Raw genomic sequence first — 21358 nt, forward strand, 5'->3', positions numbered from 1 at the left:
ACAAAATTTTAAAATTTGAAATAATGAACTATAATCTCTGAACACAATGTTATTAAGCTAGAAGTCAACAACAACAAAAAAAATTGAAATCCCCATGTTTGCAAACTAAGAAATGTAATTCTACTTAAGTCAAGGGTAAAGACAAAAATGACCATGTCAATTAGAAAATATTATGAACTGAGTAATAATTAAAATTCTACATATAACAAATCTTGTAGTATGCAGCTAAAGTGGCATTTAGAAAGACAATTAGCTTTCAATGAATGTATCAAATAATGGAAAGACTGCAAATCAATGAGCAAACTAAACACAAAGAAAGTCAACAGAGGGAAATAACAATGAGAAAGAGAAATTAATAAAAGAGAAGAGAATCAATAAAACCTAAAATTACTTCCCTGAAAAGACTAATAAAGTTGATCAATTTCTGGAGACCATGATCAAAACAACAAAAACAAAAGAGGACGAAGCTACAAATTACTAATATAAGGAATTTTAAAAAGAGGACGAAGTGCTGATCTTATAGACAATTAAAATAATATTAATTTATGATAAACTATTTATTACAAATTTTAAAGCTAGATAAAATGGAGCACTTTTTAGGAAAAACAACTTACCAAAATTGGCACAAAAAGATACAGAAAATCTCATTAGTTCTATGGCTATTAATGTAATTGAATCAATAATTAGAATCTTTAATTAAAAGAGTCCAGATTCAAACAGCTAATTCTAGAAAACATTTAAGGAATAAACACTCTTCCAGAGAACAGAAATAGCAGAAACACTCTACAACTTATTTCATGAGGCTAGCATAAACTTGTTGTAAAAACCAAGTAACAAATTAAAATTACAAGCCAATAACCCACATTAATATGGATGCAAAAACCCTAAACAAAATAGTGTCAAATTGAATCCACAAATGAAAATAATAATATATCATGATGAAGTTGGGTTTATTTCAAGAAGATAGAGTTGATTTGACATTGGTAAATCAATCAGTACAATCCACCAATTAACAGAACAAATGAGAAAAATCTTATGATCAACTCAATAACTGGAGAAAAATTATTTTCCACTAATGTTGTTTTTCTAATCCAGGTATTCACATTGTGTTTAGTTATCACGCCTCGTTAGGCTCCTCTGGTTGTAACTGTTTCTCAGTCTTTCCTTGTTTTTCATGACTTGAACAATTTTGAGGAGTACGGGTTCAGTATTTTTGGAAAATGTCCCTCAGTTTGGGTTTGTCCAACATTTTTCTCATGGTTATACTAACTTTATGAGTTTTGGGAACAAATATCATGGAAATTAATGAGTTCTTATTACATCATATCAGAAGTGTGTGATATCCATGTGACTTCTAACTATGATGTTAAACTTGACCACTTGGTTAAGGCAGTGTTTTCCAGGTTTCTCCACTCTAAAATTACTGTCTTTCCCTTTGAATACTCTATTCTTTGGATAACCATCACTAAGTCCAACAGACACTTAAAGGGAAAGGGGTTAATTACACTTTACTTATTAGAGTGGGAAATATCTAGACATATTATTTGGAATTCTTCTGTAAGGAGGATTTGTCCTTTCTCCCTCACTTATTTCTGTATTCAGACATTCATTTATATCAGCAAAAATTTATGTATATTTATTTTATATTGGTTATAATCCAATACTACATTACTCATTTTGTTGTTCCCATCGCTCCACCTTCAGCAACTGGGAACTCCCTCAGGTAGGCTCCCATGTCCCTTTGACATGTCCCAGTCCCATCCTTTTGTTTATTATGCATTTTCTTATTTTCTGGAACTACAAGATGCTTCAGGCTTACGTGTGTTTTTCCTGTCCCTAGAAATATCAATTTCACCAAGGCGCTCTATATTTTTAATTGAGATACAATTTTTATTGAGTAAAGGGAACAAATAATTGTACAGCTCAATGAATTTTTGCCTATGTATATACTTATAACTACTTCCTAGTTCAAGACATAGACCAGTTTCATCACTCTGGAAAGTTCTCTCAAACCCTTTGTCAAGCACAAACTCCCTATTCTGACTTCTGTCACTCTAGTTTTGCTGGTTCTTGAATTTCATCTAAATGGAATCATACAGTATGTACTCTATGTAAAAACTTAGGCAGGGGGATTGCTGGGTCATATGGTAAGAAACTGACAAAAGTGTTTTCCAAAGTGGCTGATTCATTACACATGGCCATCAGCAATGTGTGAGAGTTCCAGGGCCGCATATTCTTGCCAGGACTTCGTATTGATATTTTTTTAACCATTATAATACACGTGGAGCAGTATCTCATTGTGGTTTTAATTTGCACTTTTCCTAATGACTAACAATGTCGAACAGATTTTCATATGCTTATTGACATCTTTATCTCTTCTTTCATAAGCGTTTGCTCAAATCTTTGACCCATTTTTGTATTGGATTGTTTTCTTATAAAGTTGTGAGAGTTCTTTATAAATTTTGGATACCAATTATTTGTCAGATATGTGTTTTTTAAATGTTTTATCTTAGATTATTTCTTATCTTTTTGTTTTATTAACAATGTCTTTAATAAAGCAGAAGTTTTTGATTTTTAAGAAGTACAATTTATCAATATTCTCTTGTTTGGTTCATGAGTTTGTGTTCTAGCTAAGAGTGCTCTGCCTGACCTAAAGTCACAAAGATTCTCACCTATGTTTACTTATGGAAGATTTATAGTTTTGGGATTATACAGTTGGGTCTGTAATCCATTTTTCCCCAGTTTTATTGAGATATAATTGACAAATAACATTGTGTAAGTTTAAAGTGGAAAACATGATAATTTGAACGTGGAGGTGCAAATATGACTTCAAGATAGATAGTGATTTTATTTCCTTCAGCGATATACCCTGAAGTGGGATTGCTGGATCATACAGTAGTTCTACTTTTCATTTTTTGAGGAATCTCCATACTGTTTTCCATAGTGGCTGCACCAATTTGTATTCCCACCAACAGTGCACAAGGGTTCCCTTTTCTCCATATCCTCCCCATCACTTGTTATCTCTTGTCTTTTTGATAACAGCCATTCTAACAGGTGTGTGGTGAAAGCTCATGTGGTTTTGATTTGCATTTCCCTGATGACTAGTAATGTTGAGCACCTATTCATGTACCTGTTGGCCACCTATATGTCTCCTTTGGAAAAAAAATGTCTATTCAGATCCTTTGCCCATTTTTAATCATATTATTTGTTTTGTTTTGCTATTGAGTTGTATGAATTCCTTATATATTTTGCATATTAAATCCTTATCAGACATATGGTTTGTCTATGATCTATTTAGAGTTAATGTTTGTTTATAGGATAAGATAGAGGTTGAGACTCATTGTTTTATATATGGATCTTCAAATTTTCCAGCTCTGTTTGTTGAAAAGTCTGTCCTTTTTTCACTGAATTTTCTCGTCATCTTTGTCAAAAATTAATTGACTATACACATGACATATGCATGGGTCTATTTCTTGAACCTCTATTCTCTATTATGTTCCATTGATCTATGTGTCTATCCTTCACCACTCACTATTAAGAAGAAAATTTATATTATTGATTGGAGACTTTTATTTTTTATTTTTTGTATATAATCCTGTATATTTCCCTCTAAGCATTGCTATAGCTGTCTCATACAAATTTTGATATGTTGGTGTTTCATGTTTATTCAATTAAGAAATATTTTCTAATTTCCATTTTGACTTCCTTAATGACCCACAGGTAAGTTAGGAAGTGTGTTACTCAAATTCCAAATATTTGGGAGTTTTCTAGATATCTTTCTTTTATTGATTTCTAGTTTAATTACTGTAGTCAAAGAACAAACTTTGTATGATATCAATTCTTTTAAATTTGTTGAGGGTTGTTTCATGGCCCAGAATATGATCTTTCCGGTTAATGTTCCAAGTGTACTGAAAAGAATGTGTATTCTGCAGTTGTTATATGGAGTTTTATAATTGTAAAATATTTTTAAAATATTGTATATCTATTTAACTGATTTTCTGTCTACTTGTTCTATTGATTACTGGATAGGAATGTTAAAGTCTCTAAGAATAATTTCATATTTTCCTATGTCTCCATTCAGAACTATCAGTTTTTGCTTCATGTATTTTGAAGTTCTATTAGCACCCTACACAGGATAAAAGGAAACACTAACCAACCAACCAACAACAATAAAATATAACAGGGTGTGTAGTAGAGAATTTGGCCTTGCCCAAAGAGAGGTCTGTCCTTTGTCCCTGGCTCCTGAGAGGTAATCTCTAAATACCTGTAATATTCCAGGAGATAGTTATTCATGGTAAGCTCCTCAGATCATGTAGTATAGCAATCAATCACTCATGCCTACTCAACAAAGTCCCAATAAAACCTCTGGACGCTGAAGCTCAGATGAGCTTCCCAGGTTGACAGTGCATGCATATATGTCACATTATGTGCCAGGAGGGTAACATGTTCTGAAGACAATAGAAGTTTTATGTCTGGGACACTCCCATAGTCTACCCTATGTGTCTCTTTTCTTGGCTGATTTTAATGTATTTTTTCCTGTAACAAACTACGTCTGTAATATGATAGCTTTCAGTGAGTTCTACAGGTCTCTCTAGTGAATTATTAAAATGGCGGATGGTTTTGGGAAACTCCTGAACTTGTAGTTGTTGTCAGAAGGGAAGGTGATCTTGTGTGGATTCTTCTAACTTTTTAATTGGACCCTAAATCCTTACAGTTGGGGTCAGAAGTCTTGTGCAAACTTGGCAGTCTGCAGGTCTGTGCCCTCAACCTCCCAGGTAGGCCAATTCCAGGTAAAGGGTCTTACATAATTCTCATTATCAACCTAAGGAAAGGTCAGGACTTTTTCCTGGCCCTGACTTCTATGAGGAATATATCACAGTAGGCTATAAGCAAGGGTGATTTAAGTAGCTAGGAGACTCTCAACTTCGTAGCACTGTTACAAAACTACTGAGGTATCCTTTGTAATATTCTTTTATATTTTGTTTTTTATTCTTGTTATATTATTGTATAGGTATTTCCCACCGAATTTAGGGCATTTGTAAGAATACAATTAAATTCTTTTCCAAAAAGGCTGTGCCAACTTAAATTACTACCAACAATTTATGAGCCCGCTGATTCCACCACATTCTTTTTATCACTTTATATTTTCTCGTATTCATCTTTCATATCATGATGGGAATAAAATAGTAAATTAATTTTTCATTTGATTATCATATTAAGCATTGTTTCATGTTTATTGGCTATGTGTATTTCTTCTGTAGGCAATTTGTTTATGTGTTTTACCTATTTTTCTTTTGGATAAATAGTATACTTTTTTTTTCTTTCTGATTGACTTTAAAAGCTCTTTAAATGTTAAGTATGTTACCTTTTCATCTGTCAAAATTGCTGTAAATAGTTTCCAAGTTATTAATTTGTCATTTATTTTACTTTTGTAAAATATAGAACTATAAAAAAATTACAGAATTAAACATATTTTATGATCTCATTTAGAACTTCTTTGACAAAGAAATTTCACTTTTAGCAATATATCCTAAATAAAACAATTACAAAATAAATCCCATATTTATGCGCAAAAGTGATCATCACAATGATGCTTAATTAATTGGAAATAACCTAAATGCCCCCATACAGAATAATAGTTAAATAAAGTATTCTCCAAAGTTTCAAATGGAATATTAGGTTTCTTTTAAAGTATATTTGAAAAAAAATATGTTGTGGGAACTGTTAATAATATAATGTGATGTTGAAAAGAAAAACGTAATTCAAAACTGTGTAAGTCTAGATCTGGAAAAGAAAAACATGTAAATATATTTATATAAATAAAATCATAAACAAAATCTAGAAGAAGATACATTAACATGTTAACTGATTTCTCTAAGTAATGGGATTGTAGGGGTTTTTTTTTTTCATTTTTTCCGCAGAAAGAGGCATGTTACTTTAAATGTGAAAAGTAGGGTAGGAAAAAAAAAGCCCAGGACATAGTACTGAATATAATTCAGTAAAATTACTTCTATTTGGTGACCAAAGTAATTTAAAATCAGTTAAATTGTATTAGGTGTTGTGGTTAAACAGAATAATGGCCAAGAAAGATGTCAACATCTTAATCCCTAGAATCTGTGAATGTGTTAATTGACATGACATAAAGAACTTTGCAGATGGAATTAAGTTTCTAAAATTTAAAATAGGGAGATTTTCTTGGATTATCCAGGTGGGTGCAGTGTAATCACACGGGTCCATAAAAGTGGAAGACGAAGTCAGAGGAGTCAGTCACAGAGACGGGAATACAGAAAAGAAGGCAAGAGAGATTCGCAGCTGGGAGGGACTTGACCTCCCTTTGCTGACTTTAAAGATGTCTGTGAACCAAGGATTGCAGGATCTGAGCTGATAGTCAGCAAGGAAAGGGGGACTTCAGTCCTTCAACCACAAGGGACTGAATTCTGCCAATAATCTGAATGAGAAAGGAAATGCTGTCTCCCCTAGAGCCTACATTAAGGAATGGAGCCCTGCTGACACCTTGAGTTAGCCTTGTGAGACTCATGTCAGACTTCTGACCTATAGAACTAAAAGATAATAAATTTTGTTGTTTTCAGCCTCTAAATCTGTGGTAATTTGTTCAGGCAGCACTAATACAAATGTCTACTAAACGCCAGATTGAGAATTCAGATAAAAAATGTCCTGGTCCAAGGCTTCAAGAGAAACATAAATAAATAACCATATATGCTCTGCTAAACTGTATATGCAAAGTCAGATTTTTTATGAAAAGGCAGGTGAAAAGTAATTCTGTCTAAGGGATTCGGGAAGGACATCAGAGAGGTTTGATATCTGCATGTCACAGTCACTGTCAAACTGCAAGAATTAAATCTCTTATTTAAATCATGCTCAACAATGTTTGTTAATCTGCAGACCAATATGTAATCTAACTTCAAGGCCATGAGGAGTGGACTTCATTGAAGCTACAAACACTAGAGTCATTTCCTGAGTGACAAGTTCCAAAGGTGGTGCAATTCGATAGTCCTTGAGTCCAAATTCATTTTGCAGTAACACCAAATGGATAAGGCTCCATTTGGACAGATTAAGGAATTTTTCTCTGTGCTCTCTGGGCCCTTACAAATAGCAGCTGAAATTTATTTTTTATTATTTTTTAAAATTAATAGATTATTTTTGGTTTACTGAAAAATTGATCGAAAAGTACAGAGAATTCCTATGTAGCTCCTTCCCTCCCGTAGTTTCCCCTATATCTTGTATTAGTGTAGTACCTTTGTTACCATTGATGAAACAATATTGATACAATATTATTAACTAAAGTCTACACATTAATTGAAGTTCACTGTGTTGTACATTCTAGGGTTTGAGGAATGTGTAATGGCATATATCCCTCTTCTTAATATCATACAGAGTATTTTCACTGACCTAAAAATTCTCTGTGCTTCACCTATTCACCCATCCATCCTTCCCTTTGAACTCCTGGCAACTGCTGATCTTTTTATTGCCTCCACGGTTTTGTCCATTCCATAATGTCACATAATTAGCAATATGCTTGCAAGGTTCTTTCATGTCTTTTTGTGACTTGATAGCTCATTTTTTTAAATAATTGAATAATAATTGCATTCTACGGATGTACCACAGTTTATTTATCCATTCACCTATCGAAGCATAACTTGTTTGCTTCCAAGTTTTGTTAATTACGAATAAAGTTGATGTTAACATCCGTGTGCAGATTTTTGTGTGGACATAAATTTTCAAATAATTTGCGTACATACCAAAGAGTGTGATTGCTGGATTATAGGGTAAAAGTACCCTTAATTTTGTAAGAAACTGCCAAACTGTCTTCCAAAGTGGTTGTATTATTTTGCCTTTTGACCAGCAATGAATGAGGGTTCCCGTTGCTCCACACACTTGTCAGTATTCGATGTTGTCACTGTTTTGGTTTTTATTCATTCTAATAGGTATGCAATGATATCTTATTGTTTTTTCATTGAGAATTCCCTGATGACATATGATGTGAATTATCCTTTCATTTGCTTATTTGCCAATTGTATTTCTTCTTTTGTGAGCTTTCTGTTCAGCTCATTTGTCTATTTTTTAATTGAGTTGTTTATTTTCTTACTGTGGAATTTTAAGAGTTTTTTAAAATATATGTTGATACCAGTCCTTTATCAGTTATGTGTTTTGCAAAGATTTACTCCCAGTCTGTGGTTTGTTTTTTCATTCACTTAGTGCTTTTGCAGAGCAGAAGTTTTTAATTTTAATGAGGTACAATTTATCATTTTTTTCTTTCATGGATTGTTGTATCTAAAAAATCATCATCAAGTCCAAAGCTACCCATGTTTTCTCCTAAGTTATCTTCTAGGAGTTTTATAGTTTTGCATTTTACATTTTGTGGGTCTATGATCCATTTTGAGTTAATTTTTGTGAAGGGTGTAAGGTCTATGTCTAGATTCAATTTTTTGCATGTGAATGTCCAGTTGTTTCAGCACAATTTGTTGAAATGACTATCCTTTCTCCATTGAATTTCCTTTGCTCTTTTGTCAAAAAATCAGTTGAGTATATGTGTGTAGGTCTATTTCTGGGCTATCTATTCTGTTCTGTTGAACTATGTGTATATTCTTTCTCCAATACCACACTATCCTGATTGCCACAGCTTTATAGTAAGTCTTGAAGTCAATAGTGTCAGTCATCTAACGGTTCTTCTCCTTCAATATTGTGTTTGATATTCTGGATCTTTTGCCCCTCCACATAAACTTTAGAATCAGTTTGCTCACAAAAAAATTTGCTAAGGGTTTGATTTGGATTGCATTGAATCTATAGATGAAGTTGGGAGGAACTGACACTTTAACTATATCGAGTCTTCCTACTCATGAACATGAAATATCTCTCCATTTATTAATATCTTCTTTGATTTCTTTATTAGAGTTTTATAGTTTTCCTCATATAGATCTTTCTTGTACATATTTTGTTATATTTTTACCCAAGTATTTTACTTTTTGTGTGTTGATGTAAATGATATTGAATTTTTAATTTCAGATTCCAATTGTTCATTGCTGATATATAGGAAATCAGTTAACTTTTCCTTGAAATTTATTTTTAACCTACTAATAAATAGCATACCTAGAGGGCTAAATGAGAAGTGGGCATTTCTATCTTTTATCTCAAAAGAGTGCCGGTGGAGGATCTGAGACCAGACTCATGATTTCTGGCCTTGTTTGCCAGTGGCTGTCAGTCTAGGCAGTATACATTTCCTCAGTGAATATTTTTTTCAAGTGTTGACCCTAAATTTTGTTTTTATTAAGGTATAGTTGACATATAACATTATATTAGTTTTGGATGTACAACATAATGATTCAATATTTTTATACATTGCTAAATGATCACCACAATGTCTAGTTACCATCTGTCATCATATGTAGTTACAAAATTTTTTTTCTTGTAATGAGGACTTTTAAGATTTACTCTCTTAACAACTTTCATATAAGCAATACAGTATTAGTAGCTATAGTGACCATGTTGTACATTACATCCTCATGCCTTATTTATTTTATAACTGGATGTTTGTGCCTTTTGACACCCTTCACTCATTTCATCCACCCTTGCCACTCCTCCCCTCTGGCAAACACCAACATGTTCTCTGTATCTATGAGCTTGGTTTTGTTTGTTTTGTATGCTTGTTTTGTTTTTTTAGATTCTACATGTAAGTGAGGTCATATGGTACTTGCCTTTCTGTTTGACTTATTTTATGTAGCATACTGTCCTATTAATGTATATTGTCACAAATGGCAAGACTTCATTCCTGTTTATGGCTTAATAATATTCCATTATACGTATATATACCACATCTTTATCCATTCATCCATTGATGAACACTTAGGTTGTTTCCATTTCTTGGCTATTGTAAATAATTCTGCAACGAACATGGGAATGCATATATCTTTTCAAATTAGTGTTTTCATTTTCCTCAGATAAATATCCAGAAGTGGAATTGCTGGATCATATAGTATTCTATTTTTAATTTCTTGAGGAACTTCCACACTGTTTTCCATAGTGGCTGCACCAACTTACATTCCCATCAACAGTGCACAAGGGTTCCCTTTTCTCCACATCCTCTCCAACATTTGTTATTTTTTGTCGTGGTGATTATAGCCATTCTAATGGGTGTAAGGTGATATCTCAATGTAGTTTTGATTTGCATTTCCCTGATAAGTAGCAATGTTGAACATCTTTTCATACGGCTATTGGCCATCTGTATATCTTCTTCAGAAAAATGTCTGTTCATATCCTTGAAATGCAACAGATTTTTGTGTATTGCTTTTGTATTCTGCAACTTTACTGAATTTGTTTATTAGTTCTAACAGTTTGTTGGTGGAGTCTTTTGGGTTTTCTGTATATAAAATCATGTCATCCTCAAATAGTGACAGTTTTACTTCTTCCTATCCAATGTGGATGCCTTCTCTTTCTTTTTTTTCCCAAATGCTCTGGCTAGGACTTCCAATACTATGTTGAATAAAAGTGGCAAGAGTGGGCATCCTGTTTTGTTCCTGATCTTAGAGGAAAAGTTTCAGCTTTTCACCATTGAGTATGATGTGAGCTGTGGGCTTGTCATTTATGGACTTCTTTATGTTGAGGTACATTCCATATATACCCACTTTGTTGAGAGTTTTTATCATAAACTGATGCTGAATTTTGTCAAACACTTTTTCTGCGTCTATTGAGAGGATCACATGATTTTTCTCCTTCTTTTTGTTCATATGGTGTATCACATTGATTGACTTGTGGATGTTGAACTCTCCTTGCATTCCTGGAATAAATTCCTCTTGATCACAGTATATGAGCCTTTTAATGTATTGTTGAATTCAGTTTGCTAATATTTTGTCAAAAATTTTTGCATCTATGTTCATCAGGGACATTGGCCTATAATTTTCTTTCTTGTGGTGTCCTTGTCTGCTTTTGTTATCAAGGTAATGCTGGCCTTATTAAATGAGCTTGGAAGCATTTCTTTATCTTTAATTTTTTGGAAGAGTTTGAGAAGGATTGGTATGAATTCTTTGAACGTTTGGTGGAATTCACCAGTGAAGCTGTCCTGGACTTTTATTTCTTGAGAGGTTTTTGATTACTGTTTTAATCTCCTTACTAGTAATTGACCTATTCAGATTTTCTATTTCTTCATGATTCAGTCTTAGAAGGTGGTATCTTTCCATTTCTTCCAGGTTGTCCAATTTCTTGGCCTATAATTGTTCATAGTAGTCTCTTATGATACTTTGTATTTCTGTGGTGTCAGTTGTAAAGTCTCCTTTTTTGTTTCTGATTTTATTTATTTGAGCTCTCTCTTTTTCTTTCTTAATTAGTCTAGCTAGAAGTTTGTCAATTTTGTTTATCTTTTCAAAGAGCCAGCTCTTAATTTCATTGATCTATTCTATTGGCTTTTTAGTCTCTATTTCATTTATTTCTTCTCTGATCTTTGTTATTTCCTTCCTTCTACTAACTTTGGGCTTCATTTGTTCTTTTTTCTATTTCCTTGAGGTGTAAAGTTAGATTGTTTATTTGAGATTTTTCTTGTTTCTTGAGGTAGGCATGTATCACTATGACCTTCCCTCTTAAAACTGCCTTTGCTGCATCCCATAAATATTGGTATGTTGTATTCCCATTTTTATTTGTCTCATGGTATTTTTTTATTTTTCCTTTGATTTCTTTTTTGATCCATTGGTTGTTCAGTAGCATGTTATTTAATCTCCACATATTTGTGATTTTTCAAGTTTTCTTGTAATTGATTTCTACCATTTCTTGTAATTAGCTTCATACCATTGTGGTTGGAAAAGATGCTTGATATGATTTCGATCTTCTTAAATTTATTAAGGCTTGTTTTGTGGCTTAACATATGATCTATCCTGGAGAATGTTCCATGTGTACTTGAAAAGAATGTGTATTCTGCTGTTTTTGGATGGAATCTTCTGTATATATCTATTAAGTCCATTTGTTCTAATGTGCCATTTAAGGATGATGTTTCCTTATTGATTTCCTATCTGGATGATCTATCCATTGATGTAAGTCGGGTATTAAAGTCCCCTATTGTTTTTGTGTTACTATCTATTTCTCCCTTTAGGTCTGTTAATATTTGCTTTAAATATTTAGACGTTCCTATGTTGGGTGCATAAATATATTCAAATGTTATATCTTCTTGTAGGACTGACCCCTTTATCATTCTGTAATGCCCTTCTTTGTCTTTTATTACAGTCTTTGTTTTAAAGTCTATTTTGTCTGAAATAAGTATAGCCATCCCAGTTTTCTTTTGGTTTCCATTCATACAGAACATCTTTTTCCATCCCTTCACTTTCAGTCTGTGTGTATCTTTACATCTGAAGTGACTCTCTTGTAGGCAGCATATAAGATATGTCTTGCTTTTTAATCCATTCAGACACTCTATGTCTTTGACCCTAAATTTTTTACAGCTATTATCAGAACCCATCAGGAAAATATTTGCCTCATCTAATAAAATGCAATTGCTTCTAAAGAGACAACTTCTCAAGGACTAGAAGATTTTTCTGGGATAAGATGAGCTCTGTGATTTCATGATTCCTTCCTTTGCCAATGCAAAATCTTCCACGTCTAAACCAGTCATGTACCATAAGCCTTGGGATGAAAGTTGTCAATTTGACGGTACTTGAAGAATGTAGTTTCATCATTGGCATATTTAGCCAAAGTGAGATTTATTTCTCCAGTCCATGGTTGTCTGCATCAAGAAGTATGTTCATTCTTCTTACCAGTGTCCTTTCACTAGAGAGAGCAGAGGAGACTCAGTCAATAATATGCTGAGGCTTCTCACTAACAAATGGCAACCATTAAGCCTTTGGCATACATATGCCAGTGACTGTGGTCTGTAAAGTTAGTGAGCAATTTCTCCCAAATACTTAACAACATAAGCCTTCTTGGAATATCATACACACACCATGAGAGATAGTTTTGGGAGGAACAAAGAACACAGTAAAATATAATCAGCTCTTCAAAATTGATGTGTTGTAAAAATATCTTTTTATTTATACTTTCTCTTTGCAGCATAATTCTCAGAATAAATGGTAAAATCTAGGTATTAAAAAAATGAAGTAATGAAGTTTTTTCCTGAGGCTTTATTATGAGTCTGAGCATCTATTACTCTCAGTCATTCTAATTCTCACTGATTGAATATCCTTTCATTTAAGAGTGTCAGAGAATCCCCCCAGTGAGAAGCCAAAAGTTTCTAGGGATTAGGTTAAGGCTCTAAGATTTGTTTTATTTTTTGTTTATTTGCTGCCTTTAACAGTGAGAATGTGAATATTATGGCTTTGGTCTAATTTTGTTTCTAGCCTATACCAAATCTCTTCAGTCATTTCTGTTCACATCAGTATGTTGAATATCTAATATATACTTAGAATTATGCTAATAACTTGGAGATACAAAGATGAATAAAATAATTTCCCTGTCCTCAAAGAGTTCATAGGCATGAGAGATATTCAAGTAAAAAAGTAGCCACTCAGGACCACCAGTTTAATTCTTCCCTTCTCACATCACTTACGTAATTCTAGGAGCAGGTAGAAATACAAAAGGCCCTAAAGTTCCCTACAAATATTCACTTATAAGGAAAACAAAAAACAAAGTATACTTTTCATGTGTTATCAGTACATACTCAACTTAGGATAAAAAATGAAATTTACTAATTGGAAAATTTACAATTTTAAAAATAATCTCTTCTTCAAAAGATTGTATATTTTCTATTATATTTGTTTTAAAAGTCATTGAATTTAAACTGAAAATCTTTTGTACTGATTATTTGTAGGTTGCCAATAGGATAATTTTGGTCATATTACTATTTTTTAACCAAGTAATAACTTTAAATTTCCTTTCATGTTTTTATGAATAGAATTTAATTTTTACATATATATATTCTTCCTTAATAAAAAATTTGAAACTGGTCATATATGCTGTGACCTGATTGTTGGCTGAAGTATACATCTTTATTGTATAGCAAATACATTCACAACATGGGCTAAAATAGGACTCCTTACAACTCTTAGTTTTGCCTATACTGATTTAGCCGCACCCAAAGCTTAGCCCTACTATCTCATGCCTAATTAAACCTAAGGCAAAATTCTATAGATCTAATTCAATCAAATATCCATACCCCATCCAGTCAACCATATCCAGATTTGAATCATGCTGTATAGATGTGGTTGCCAGAGACCCACTCCTATAAAAAAGGACAGAAGGGAGAAATTGTGATAAAGTGGATACACAACTAGAAAGACATCAACTTCATTTCCCTATAAGGAAGGTGAGTAAATCTTCTAGTTTGCCCAGGAGATTCCAGTTTCATGCATAATGTAATTATTAACACGTCATTATTAACAGGATCCTCTTTCACTCTTAAAGACAATGTGTTGGCTTGGACAAAGAATTGCTTGATATGTTTAGCTTTACATATTTGGTGTAAATTTACTTTTTATACTAAACTCATGGCTCATTTTGGCTATGATTATTACTCTCGGGCCATAAAATGAGATTGTTTCTAAGATTTTAGCTTATTAAGTGCATAAGGAATGCCTATAAGTATGGGTAGGCAGGTTAAAATTTAGATGATCGGCAAAAATGTAAACATACCATCCCAAAATATCTATGTGTAAATTGAAATAAGAAATAATTTATCCAGTTCTTCAAAACCTTTAGAACTTATGATCAGTAAGATAAAGCACTGGGATCCTATATAGTATTTATTGCTGATTTTCTAGATTTCAGGGGGCCATGTTGATTTTCTAAGATATATTTTCAAGGTTCTTTATCATCATGGCTATCTCTAATTTTAAAACAATTCTTATAGAATTCAGAGAACAGCCATGCCGTTCAGAGAAATGGGGACTGGAGGTAAAGCTTTCCAGGGAAGAATGTGCCAGTTCTAGGAATAAATAGAATTTTAGCTTGTTTGTTACTATTCTTCAAGTCCTGCACAGCCTGATATTACAATGTAAGATTTAGCATTAGTTATTCATATGAAATAATCAATTTTGGCACATGCATTAAGCACAAGGAGAGCGAAGAATCTAGATATGATGTCTTCTAAGTAGATATTCCTTAGAAAATTGTTTTGAGAACTTTGAAAGAGGTGTTGGCAGCTTTTTAACAGGTGCTAAAGATAGAAATCTCAGAGTATACCTCTCCTGGGGTCTGAATATCATTATCTGCAAAGATCTGGGTTAAGAAGATTATGAAACTTACAGTGAAAAATTTATCTCCCTGACCATAGAACTGTATATGTTCCACTCAGGTTTCATTTCCTTACTGAAATGCAAAGAAGGAGGAGAGAACCAGGTATGCAAATTGGAACCAAAACATAAACAAGGATTCAATCCCTTGGTACAATCCTCAGAGGGATGAAACACTAGGAAGAAAAGAAGTTTCTGAACTCCGTGTTCAATGGAAGCAGGCTACAAAAGAGTTTAGCTGTCCTTCAAGAAAACAAAAATTAATTTTCTTTGGCCAAATTAAAATTAATTAAAATTATGCAATGTTGCCCTTGTGTTAATTTTAACGGTGAGGTTGTTGTGATTTAAGGCTACAATTAGTTCTAGTGTTTGAAAGAGAAGCTCTGTAATCGAGACAGGACATTTTAATAATCCTGGTTATAAACATTTAATACATCATCTTTAGGGACTCACAAACACATTGTAATTAACTTTTACAACTGAAATAAATCAGATTGCATTAGCATATTGCAAAGGAAAAATCATTTGCATGATTGAAAACAGCTTCAGAAAATTATGTATAACAGGCTTCATGTGAACAGCAGCCCAACTTTTACCAGGTTTCTTCTATGGGGATTATTTTTAACAAGTACAGTTTAGGATTCTTCAGCTAATTATAACTTTTACCATAAAAGGAAATATACTGGTTCTGAAGAGGCAGCGAAAGTCATTCTGCGGTCAGGATTTTGTCCAACCTTATTGTAAACTAATTGGGGAGTATTCAAATAAAAGTGTAATGTGTACTTGCTCTGTAGCTACTTCTGTGCTATGAGCAAGCAATTTGGTCATGAAAAAGAATTTTTATTTATGCGTTATTCATGTGTCTAGTGGTAAAACCATTAACAGGGAAAGGGATGCTGATATTGGACTCACAAGTGTTCCTATGTCCAGCACCTATTTTGCCTCATAGAATGCCTACCTCTTCTTGAGTGGTTGAGCTGTGATTGATAAAATGGCAGTCTGCATGTTCACTTTGGAACTGAGCAAATGAAATAGGTTCTTATTAAATATTGTCTACCATTTTTGCCAAAGAGATTTCAGGTCAAGTGAACCAGTTGGATGCACTATTGATCCCCTGGCTCTGGTCAGTCATTTTGTCTATGGAGTGATCTCTGGTGCCTGGAGACTTGTAAAAAGCACAGATTCTGTAGTTGTATTTCCTGGGTTTGAATTCTAGTTCCACCATTTAGTTACTATGTGACATGGGGATCTATGCCTCAGTTTCTCCATCTATAAAATGAGGACAATAAAGTATGTGTTGAAAAGTGTTCTCGTGAGGATTAAATGAGATAATGCATGCTGTTTATCTTAGAATGATGTCTGGAACATAGTAATCGCTCAATAAATATGATGATGATCAATGTAATTATTATTTCTGTGGGCTACCCTTCAGTCCATGTCTAAGAGAAAATAAAATCAGTTCATTATTATCTGGGAGCTAGTGCCTTTCCTTCATAGAATTTATCCAGAGCTTTGTCCAAACACACTATTTGGCTCCTACCTTTCCATTCATTTATTCAGTTAATATTGTGCCTCTACTATGTGTAAAGCATAATCAGATTTGCAAGAGAGGACACGTGAGATTTTGGCACTGAAGCCAGGGTAGACAAAGCAAAATCTGGAATCAATCAAGGGGGTCAGAAGCCTCACCAAGATATGAAATTAGAGTGAGGGATACAGCCAAATTCAGATTCCAGATGTCCAGGCAAAGCAACTAGAGCCCCACTTCCCATTCCCCTCAACCCTCCCACAAAAAAAAAAAAAAAAAAAAAAAAGAGAGAGAGAGAAGAAAAATAAAAAACAAACAATTCCCAAGTAGAGTAGGACAAAAGTCAATATTTATGGATCAATCTTTGGTCAAAAGTAAGGAAGTAGATGAGGCATGTTGGTGAGGATACTGTGAGTTGCATTGAGGCTCTGTTCCCAGGACAGGTCTGAAAACCATCCTTTCTCCCTGCTAGATCAGGTTGATGATTAACACCTAAATGACATCACACCATTTGGGGAGGAGTTGAGATCCTGGGTGGAGATTGTTGCAAGTCAGGTTAAAGTTGGTCACCGTGAAACCAAATGAGACAGAGAGAAGTGAATTTCTTCTAGGCAGAGTTTTACAAAAGAGAGGTAAGTGGTCTCTCTTCAAGAAGCATTTCTATTCAGATTTTCACTTAATTTGGATTCTAGAAATGGACAATGAATGAAGTAGAAATACTAGTCCCTCTTAAAAGTTCTTCCTCATTTGAGTCCTTGTTTTGAAGGAAGAAGGGAGTTCCCATATTCTGCCCCATATTGGGGGAAGTAACTTGGACTCCTAATGGGAAACTTCTCATCTCACTTCTCTTGAGGCTACAGTTTATTGACTTAAAAGAGCAGTAGCTTAATTAACAGAAGAAATGAAGCCTATTGCATAATTAACCAGACATTTACCTAAAATCAATAATCTAATTGCCACACCTACATAGGGGATAATGTTCATCCTATTGAAAACAATTCATTTGTATCTATGTGTTAACAAGGTGATTGGTGGTTTGTTTAAGAGACTAACTCGATCTGTAAAGTGATAATTTATTGAACAATCAATTAATCTTTTCAGTACTGCAAATATAAACAAGCAATGAAGAGCCACACAGTGTCTGCTTATGAAAGGTCAAATTTAGCAGACTCCCATTCTGAGTTATTTCTCAATCATCACTAAGATGTGTAGGCAATGAATAAGATTTTATTTTTAACACTATGCCTTTGGACATGTTGCTTTTAGGGGGAGCCAATAACATGCAAAACATTTGTAAATACGTAAAGCACCAATTTAGACCTGTATCCTGTCTTTACAATGGATTTCTAATCTAAATTGTTTCCCTTTTTACAGATATACATCAGCCTGTCCCAAATGCTTTTGGTATACTAGCTATATATGTACTCTCTGGGCTTTTAATCCAACACTGTGAAGCATGAAGAATTGTTTCATACCTAGGAGAATGAATTATTACATTTATCTAAGAATATGGGTCAATGTCAAAAAGCTTTAGGGTTTAGGTTGAATTAAATATCCCACAGTCCACATGATTGTCCAAAGTTTATTTTAATCTTTTCACCCTGCACAATTGGATATGAGATTTCCCAAGACTTAAGGCACTTCCCATTTTATGACTGTCCTCAAAGCATTTCGTTTCTTAAAATATTGTCATAGTTTAGTATGAATTCTCTTGCATCTACCTTCAAACTTGACTATCATTTAAATTCTAACATTTACACCAAGATACTTCAATCTACTGGAAACATAAACACTACAATGATTATGATATCAGCCTGTGGCTAGGTAGGAGGAACAATTGAAGCATCCACAAAAATTTCTAAGACTTAGACTCTAAAGGGCTTTGCAAACTTCATAAGACGGAAGAGTATGTGCTGAAAGGCAAACGGGGAGTGTGATTATCGAAAAACACAGTACACCAAGCTGATTAGATAAAAAGAAGTTTCTAGGTTTAAAACCAGGTGTTCTTAACTTGAGATTCTAACCGATATTCTTCATCTGGGGTTCTAGAGCAAGAGGTCCATGACATTGGGTGGACAAAAGTTGCATCTTTATTTTCACTAATTTCTAACGGAAATGTAGCATTACTGTTCACCATGAATGTGGATAACACATCATAACAGTATTAAGAACACCTGTGATTTTTCACCAACAGATGTCACAGATATGTTCCTATTATGTTACATGTGTCACAGATATCTCACAATATCCTGTTTGCTCAATACATCTTCGACATGATGGTAGGTACGAGACCTACTGCTAGATTTTTGTTATTTACTATGTGAAAAAAGAAACACATATACTGCGGTATCACGAGTTTGTCTTTTTAACATTTCAATGATAGTGTTTTAACATGTATTTTATATTCTTTTATTTAAAATCATGTTTTCTGAGACAGGTTCACAGGCTTCATCAGACTTCCACAGGAATCCATAGGCAGATTTCTTTGGAAAGACCCTGGTCTTAGAGTCTATGTGGAAAAGACAGAGCATGGTGCTACCCCTACCTGTACAGTGCACAAAGCAGACTTGCTTATGGACCACGGACCCATTCCCCTGCCTGTGGGCTCAGACTTGGAACTCTTCTTATCAAAGCCCTATTACTAACTATTAAGGCAACTATTACCAACTGATGGTTGCTAAGTCTTTCATGCTTATGGGAACTCCCTGAGGTGAAATTTTCTACAAATAATGGTTATAACATAGCTATCATTTATTGAGTACCAGTCACTTTACATAGGTTATCTCACCAGGACTCCCCACAATCTCATGTGGTGGGTGTTATCATTTAATAGATGCGAAAAGTAGCTTAAAGGGTAGTAGAGCCAGTTTTCCAAAATCTCTGCTTCTTCCAGTATACTAATACCAACAAATGCATTTTTTTTTTGAAAGAAGTAATAAGGTCACCTATGTTCATGGACCCCTGTTGTAGCCAATAGATACTGACATGAACTTAACATTTTATCATTAATGTAATACATATGTGGCACTTAACATTCAAGTCTCCATGTGGCGTTGTATGGTAGTTATCTGATGCTTTATTGTTGTTGCTCAAAACAAAAACAGAAGATGAAGAGGGAAAGCCAAGGCACTATGTTGAAGGTGAAAGGAATGTTCTAGTAAGGGCTGTTTCACTTACTGCTACCCCCACCCAGCATAGAAGATGTCAGCATGTCTTGAGCCCCTCTTTTTAGGAAGAGCTTTTATGCCAGGGACTGAAGTGTCATGGAGGTGAGTAAGATTATTCCTGACTTCAACGGGATCACTGCTGAGTGTGGGGGAGAGTCTGCTATAAAAACTGCTACCTAAAACAAAAGGCAAATGATAATTAGAGCTGGTTTATTGAGTACTGCTATAGGCCAAATGCTTTCCTAAGTGATTTACGTGAATTAAGTCATTTATTTCTCAAAATAACCCCAAGAGCTAAGCACCACCATCATTTTCCCCTTTGTACAAATGAGGAAACAAAGGCAAAGAGAGATCAAGTTAGGACACACTGCGTATAGTGGCAAGAGCTGGGATTCTGACCAGAGGACATGCTCTAAACCCCTGTCGCTCATAATAAACCAAATGTTCTGAGTGCAGTGGCATCAATGATGAAAGAAGGATGGATTCTGATTGAAAACCACAGGTCACTTTCCCAAGCTGTGTGTGATACACATTTGAACACTTATTTGACTTATTTGCCTCAGTAGATATTCCCTGATTCTCTACTATGATAGTTATTGGCTGCTTCTGGGGTGCATCATCTCTGCTGTTACAGAGACTTTTAACCATTTCTCATCTGATTTGTGAAAGTTAGAGCTGATTGGGAGGATCAATAAGCCATTTAAATATTATATAAATATTAAAATTTCCATGAATATTTTCCATTGAAAAAGTGGCCAATTTTAAATGAAGAGAGTATCACCCAGGAGGAAAAATCCCAAGGAGTTTGGAAAGTATTTAAATGTGTTCATCAAGGGGTCCCACTCCCTCACCACATTCATATACATTGTTTTTTATATAAATTTTTTAAACTTTAGTGATACTTTTGGAATTCGGAGAGAGCATTGCATGATTTATTTTTTTTTCACATTTTCAAGATTCCTATGTTACGTTGTACTTGGAGGTGAGAAAACACTAAAGCCCAAAATAATTCTCTCTTTTTATCAATTTCCAATGAGATTTCTTTTTTTCCTAAGAAGTCATTTCTCAACGAGGGAGGGTTTATTTGTTATTTTTTATTATTTAACTTTTTTTTACATATTTTATGCTCATTTCTAATATAATTTAAAACACTTAATTCTGGCCAGTGGAGTACCTGTTTAAGATGAATATCCTTCATTTTTCTACTGGGTTTCTGAAGTCATCTGTTTTGACGGTATTGCTGCTCTTATCCAATTTATGATTTTTCATATTATAAGAGTACACTCAATAGATTGCCCTACTAATGGCACAAGACTAATTTTCCAACTTGGAGTTGGTTAACAGCTCAGATGAGCCCTTCAGAAGTCTATGTCAGGATATATTTCAAGTACTGGGATAAACGAAATAGAAACCTAGTTCTAGACCCACACGGCATGGGAGGC

The sequence above is a fragment of the Ceratotherium simum genome, chromosome 3 (assembly GCF_057802395.1).
Source record: "Ceratotherium simum simum isolate JZ-2026a chromosome 3, ASM5780239v1, whole genome shotgun sequence".
Classification (NCBI taxonomy): domain Eukaryota; kingdom Metazoa; phylum Chordata; class Mammalia; order Perissodactyla; family Rhinocerotidae; genus Ceratotherium; species Ceratotherium simum.